The sequence below is a fragment of the Ctenocephalides felis genome, unplaced genomic scaffold, assembly GCF_003426905.1.
Source record: "Ctenocephalides felis isolate EL2017-DRISC unplaced genomic scaffold, ASM342690v1 CF-g0.4_SCAFFOLD_00845, whole genome shotgun sequence".
In the NCBI taxonomy this organism is placed as follows: Eukaryota; Metazoa; Arthropoda; class Insecta; order Siphonaptera; family Pulicidae; genus Ctenocephalides; species Ctenocephalides felis.
In genome coordinates, this window is record NW_020536999.1 from 7,081,699 (window position 1) to 7,089,209 (window position 7,511).

Here is a 7,511-nt window from a genome sequence, read left to right on the forward strand (position 1 = left end):
TTATTCGTACATGAATTTATTTTATTGAAATGTTTAGCAACTTTGTGTGTTATCAAGAAAAGGAAGAGCACTGGTCGTAGTATTGACATCACCGGATGTCCGCGTACATGTTCTCGTCCATCATATGTACAACATTTTACTAAATATGCACAAATCATTATTAACTAATTAACTAACTAGTTGGTATTAGTATTTTGCCTTGAGGCAAGTTACATGAACTTCCCGATATATGTTAATAATCGACTTAATCAATAGAATATAAATTAATTTATGAGCGATCAAAAGTATTCCCAGTGGATTTATTACTTATAATTAAAAATGAATGCACACCTTAACTCGGAGTATTTTCTAACAGCAAATTTTCAAAAAAGAATAATTTTTATAATTGAACCAGTTTCCGTAGGACTTTAATGATTAAGTATGTTCATTAACACCATGTACTATATCATTATACCAAGTAAATCGTCTAATTTTAATTTTAACAAACGTCAAAAAAACTACTCATTTTTTCAAACTTTGATGAATTTTTAAAGTTAAACTACTTGTCGTAAGGCCGTAATATTTCAGTAAGTTCTATAAGACCATGATATATATTGCCAAAAAAAAGTTTCATAAAAATCGGCAAAGTAAGAGAAAAATAATCTCTTCCTGCGATCAAGCTAAAACAAGAGAAAAGAGAACTCTACTGACGAGCGAAAATACAAAAGGGACTCTACTGACGAGCAAAATTAATTTTTAACACCGGGGATAATAGAAATGAATTGTCTAAATTTTCGACTACAGAGTTCACATGCAAACTAAAACAACCGAAAAAGAAACTCTACTGACCCACAAACTAAATATCGCTGAGAAGAATAAAAGGGATTCTACTGACGAGAAAAAATAATTTTTAAACGAGAATGATAAAAATTTTTAAACTATTAGCCAACAAATTTAATACAAAATAGAGCAACTAAAAAGGGAACTTTAAAGGATGATGAAACTAAATATACTTATCTCGAATAAATCGGACTTTATATTTCAACACGAAATATAAAAGAAATTCTATTAAAACTAAATTTTTGACTACAAAATTTACATGCAAATCAGAACAATCAAAAAAGAAACTCTACTGACCAACAAACTAAATATCTTTGCAAACAAACAAAAGGAACTCTACTGACGAGCAAATCTAAATTTTCACGTGAGGAATAAAATAATTTCCATTGACTAAACTATTGAAATAACTAGTGGTGTATGGCATCGTGCCTTGAAGCAAATTGCTGGAACTTCCCGTACCCTAATAGAATATTCGAGAAATATTGAATGCTTTTATATAGATTATTATAAATACTGTAACTTATATATGTTTACAGAAAAGTGAATAAACAAAACTTAATCAATCGAATTTAAAATGAAAGACATTGTTTATATAAATGAGCATAGGAACAAATTAAAGTTCGAATTCTTTTCTATATTAAAAAAAATTTTGGAAATAAATTTTTTTTTTTCCAAAATCAAATGTTTCATTAACACAAGCAGAAAGCGATTTCTATTTTCTGCACTCTTTGCTCCGTATCTCTAAAACGGCTGGACTTGCCTTTGCCAAAAAATAATCAGCACATCTCCCTATCAATAGGAATCGAATGTTTTTTGAACCATTCAAATCGGTTGATCCGTGCGCCCGAAAACGTGGATGAAAAAATGCGGACATACAAAACAGACACACACATTCATTTAGTTTCTGAGGTATGCCAAAATGTTCAGAAACCTCTGAAACGTGAAGAAATGCAAAAAAATTCATTTTCTATTTTTGGCCAGTTACTATAACTACCCTACGGGAAGTTAATAAAACATATGACATATGACATTTAATCAATCAGGAAAGTCGTCGGCAATGTTCGCTCAGGCATGTGACGTCACAGTACCTTCCATGTTTGAGCACTTATTTTATGATCCTCGTACACCAATTATAAAATCGTTTTACTAATTAGTGTGAATTTAATTAAGATCAAGAATTTGATTATTGACTTTTGTCCATTGTTGATTTGTTGATCTCTGACAGCTGATGATGATTGGTAGTAATTACAAAGTGTTTTGGACACTTTTCAAAATGCTCTTTTATAATTTTTATTAGATTGACTGACTGGATTGTGAGATTGTGAGACTGTGAGAAAACGATTCGTTAAGTGTAGAAATAAAAAACAGTGACGGATATGGATTGGTCTCAATAAAAAAATAGTGGTTTTAAAAATCCTCATAATAAACGTAAATAGTTTGTTTATCTTAATGGATTCTTGAGCAACATTGAAAATATCAGTTCAGGTGTTCTTCAGGGATCCATTCTTGGTCCACTACTATTTATTATTTTTATTATTGACATATCTGATATTATTAGCTGTCCACATTTATTATTTGCAAATGATCTCAAACTATATCTCAAAATAAATTCTATTTATGACTGCTTATTATTACAGTCTCAACTTGACTCTTTCCACTCTTGGTGTGTCTATAACAAATTACATTTAAATATATCAAAGTGCAAGCAAGATTCTCAGTTTTTCACATAAGCGCGTTCCAATACTTTTTTATTATAAAATGTCTAATAAAATGGCATTGATAGATGTAATAAAATTTCAGATTTAGGAGTTCTATTTGATTCTGGTTTGTTTTTCACGGATCATATAACTGATATTTGTAATAGAGCACATAAATCTTTAGGTTTGATACTGAGGAATTGTAAACAATTTAAATCTACCAATGCACTTCTTTGCATGTACTATTCTAATGTACGTTCAAAATTAGAATATGGTTCGATCATTTGGTATCCCCATCAAATCAACAACTCTGATGCGATAGAGAAAGTTCAGCGAAAATTTCTGAAATACCTTTATTATAAAACATATAAAATTTACCCTGAACGTGGCTTGACAACAACACTTTATTAAAAGAATTTGGTATTTCTTCCCTTGACTCACGTCGATTTATCTGTACAATTATGTTCTTATTTAAACTTTGCAATAATTCTATAGACTGTCGTCTTATTGTTAATCAACTATCCTTTAATGTTCCAAGGCAATCTACGCGTTCACAATTATTTTTCAATTATCCTACTCCTAAATCTAATTCTCTCTTAAATTCGCCTATTCTACTCATGTCCTTTAAATTTAACTTAATTAATAATGAGATAGATATTCACAACACTTCATCTAATCAAATAATCTCCATCTGCACAAGTTAACTTATTTATTTTCTTTTCAAATATCTCATTATTTTATCTTATTCTGTTTATAAATAATATTGTTACATTCTGCATTATATGTAATTTTATGTTAAGCATTTTATGTTACTAACTATATATTGTAATTTTGTATATATTTTAATTGTTATTCATTATGTAAAATGACTGCATTTTTGAGTCCTCTTGGAGAAATCTGTGGGCTATATATTTAAATAAATAAATACATAAATAAATAAATAATTTTTTTTCCAACTAATTTTTTTCTTTTTATTTTCAGTTACCATGGAAGTGCCAAGACATTCTCCGAATGTGAACAAAACCAATTAATTCACTGGAACCGAAAACAAAGTGTTTTCCAAGTGTCTTTGTGTACATTTGTATAATTTAATTTTAATTTTAACAAAATGAGTGCATTAGTGTGCGTGACCCTCAGTGCTCTTGTTTTTCTGGCAGTCGTTCAGAAAACTGGAGCACTTGGTGGTGGAAATCACAGGAATTACCAGAGGAATTACCCGGGGATGGATGTGGATAACGCTTTACAAAGTGTTGCACCAGGAGGGTAAGTGGAATAGATTTACACATTTTTGATTGTAACTTTTTAAATTTTTGTTTGACATAAATTGGGTATTTGGAAAATTTGTGTAGAATTAAATTGTCAATAAAGTTGTCTAATATTGTAACGCTCTACAGACAACCAGGTGTACCTTAAAATCGCTTTCAAAATTAGTACTTTTTTTAACAAGTGCAGATATGACAATGTTCAGTGCAACCATCGTGATAATTCGTTACCCGGTGCATTTTTTTCGTTTAATCTAATGTAACCCCTAAATGGTCGGTCTGATTTAAATATATAAATGGCAAATTTGTACAGAATTAAATCGTCTATAATGTTGTCGAATATTGTAATGCTCTACAGCAACTCGGTATACTTTAAAATCGCGTTCGAAAATAGTATACTTTTTTTCAAACAAGTACAGATATGACAAAGTTTTTTTAAAGTGCAGCCAGCCATCGTGATAATTCGTTACCCGGTGCATTTTTTTCGTTTAATCTTATGTAACCTCTAAATGGTTGGTCTGATTTAAATTGTGTATATGGCAAATTTATACAGAATTAAAGTGTCTATAAAGTTGTCTAATATTGTAATACTCTGCAGCAACTCGGTATACTCTAAAATCGCATCCGAAAATATTGTTTTTTTTCAAAGTAATTTTAGCAATGATAAATGGTTTCCAGTGCATTTTTTGTTACAGCTGATGTAACCTCTAAATGGTCAGTCTGATTAAGATAGTGCATTTGAGGCATTTGTAGAAAATTAAATTTCCAATAATATTGTCTAATATTGGAAGACCATAGAACAACTCTATATACTTTAAAATCACGTCCAAAAATACTTTAAAATCACGTCCTAAAATACAGTTTGTTCCGAGCAAGTGCAGTCATGATAAATGGTTTCCAGCCCATTTTTTTTGATGTATCTAATGTAACCTCTAAATGGTCGGTTTGATTTAAATAGTACATTAGAGAAACTTGTACAAAATTAAATTTCCAAAAATATTGTCTAACATTGGGAAGCCTTACAGCAACTCGGTATACTTTAAAATCGCGTCCAAAAATATTGTATTTTTTTCCAGTAATTTTAGCAACGATAAACGGTTTCTAGTGCACTATTTCGTGGTATCTAATGTAACCTCCAAATAGTCGGTCTGATGTAAATAGTATATATGACAAATTTATACAAAATTAAATTTGCAATAATATTGTCTAATATCATAATGCAATAGAGCAACTCGGTATATTTTAAAATCACGTTCGAAATTAGTATTGTTTTTTCCAAGCAAATGCTTTGCAGTGCATTTTTTTGGTACATTTAATGTAACCTCTAAATTGTCGGTCTGATCCAAATATTTTATTCGAAGAATTTATACAAAATTAAATTTGCAAAAATATTGTCTAATATTGTAATACTCTAGAACAACTCGGTATACTTTAAAATTGTGTTCGAAAATAGTATTCTTTTCTTCCAAACAAGTGCATTTGTTGTGACTACTCGTTACCCGTACATTTTTTTGTTGTATCTTATGTAACCTCTAAATGGTCAGTTTGATTTAAATAGTATATAAAAAAAACTTGTATAAAATTAAATTTCTAATAAAAGTGTCTAATATTATAAAATCTATATAATAGAACAACTCGGTATACCTTAAAATCGCGTTCGAAAAAATTGTATTTTTTTCAATTAATTTTAGCCATGATAAATGGTTTGCAGTGCATTTTTTCGTTGCATTACTGTGCATTTTGTCGTTGAATCTGATGTAACCTCTAAATGGTTGGTCTGATTCGAATAATATATTCGAGGAGTTTGTACAGAATTAAATTTCTAATTATATAGTCTAATATTGTGGGACCCTAGAGCAACTCGGTATACTATAAAATCGCGTCCGAAAATATTGTATTTTTTTTTTTAAGTAATTTTAGCAATGGTTTGCGGTGCATTTTTTTGTGGTACCTAATGTAACCTCTAAATGGTCGATCTGATTCAAATAGTATATATGGCAAATTTGTACAAAATTGAATTCTCTAAAAAATTGTTTAATATCATAAGACCCTACAGCAACTCGGTATAATTTAAAATCACATTCCTAAATACACACACACACACATATATATATATATATAATATATATATATATATATATATATATATATATGCTATATAAATTCCTATACCAATTGTATCAATAACAATTGATTTTCGTATCAATTTTATCAATTCGTTTAATTCATTTTAATGTCGATTCATCCGTTGTTAACACACGTTTCGATTTTACTAATAATTCCCCCAAGTCATAAATCATGGATTTATTAATGTTTTGATTTATTTACTGGCGGGTTCACTTTAAATAATAATTGAAAGCATTTAGAGATTTAATTATATTAAAATTATTTTATATTTTATTTCGAAAAGTAAGAAGACTTTTGTTTAATGGTAGTATTCTATTTTATTTGAAACAGACTTTTGTTTTTCCCTAGTAGTATTATTCTATATATTAAAAATTGATGTAATTATGTAATAAATAATGTTTTCTTGATAAAAGTTCAGTCTTCGGGTTATCATCTTGATCATCATTTAGTGTGTTTGTGTAATACATTAATATTTTGACAGTCGTTTTGTCGGTCAATTAAGAACATTATTAATTGTTATGCCAGTCAGTAGAGTTTGTGTTTGTTTTGTAATAAATTTAATTGAGGCGATAATACAATTTTATATTTCAATTTAGATTGATTAATTACTATTCGTAGACTACGAGCTGGGGGGACCATTTGTTCGTCTTATTTGCAACAATAAATGATAATAAAATTCAAATTTTATCACATTTCACTCATAATTAACTTCCTGTAGGGTCAGGGTAAGTTATAGTAATCGCAAAAAAATCGAAAATGTAAATTTTTTGCATATCTTTACGTTTCAAAGGTTTCTGAACATTTTGTCATACCTTTAAAAAAATTGATGTATGTGTGTATGTGCGGATACAAAGTTTTTTTGACGATTTTGTGAACACGAATCAACTGATTTGAATGATTCATTTATTATTCGATTCGTATTGATAAAGAGACGTGCTGATTAGTTTTTGGCAAAGGCAGGTCAAGCCGTTTCGGAGATACGGAACAAAAAAATGCCAAATATTGTAATTTAGTTTTTAAGATAACGGAGCATTTGATTTTAATAATTCACAAAATATTTTACTTGTATTGACAAGATGATTAAATTTTGGGGAGGCAGGTCTAGTGGTTTCGGAGATCTAGTGAAAAAAGTAGAAAAAAATGCCATGAAGTCAAAAATATTTGTTAGACATATGTACATCAAATTATCAGATATTTAATAAAGATTTTTAATAATGTGCTCACACTTTGTGTAATTTTTTTTTTGGGTTCCGTACCAAGATTTTTAATTTTGAAGTTTATTCGACAGTATGGAATAACCGATTTGTATGATTGAAAAAACATTCGGTTCGTACTCGATCGTGAGGCGTTTTAGCAAAAGGCAATTCTGCCGTTTCGGAGGTGTGGAGCGCAAAGGGTGTAAAAATGGTCATGCAGTTTTTGAGAGAACGGATCATCCGATTCGATTAATTCAAAAAACATTTTGCTTGTGTGAACGGTGTGCAAAAAATGGTTTTACAAGAACATTTGTAAGTTTGAAAATTTTTAAATAAAAAATTCTAAATTTTCAAAAAAATAAGGTTTCAACTAATTCAAATTTTCAAAATTTTTCATCAATTTAAAAAAA

At 29.1% G+C, this 7,511-nt stretch overlaps 1 long non-coding RNA gene across 1 annotated transcript in view; it reads left to right on the forward strand.

The window, feature by feature from the left end:
• Positions 1 to 3,635: 3,635 nt before the first annotated feature.
• Positions 3,636 to 7,511, forward strand: part of LOC113370697 — an 88,828-nt gene continuing 84,952 nt past the window's right edge. The window contains exon 1 of the long non-coding RNA XR_003366608.1: positions 3,636 to 3,779. This is a non-coding gene — a long non-coding RNA (uncharacterized LOC113370697). The remainder of the gene's footprint in view (positions 3,780 to 7,511) is intronic.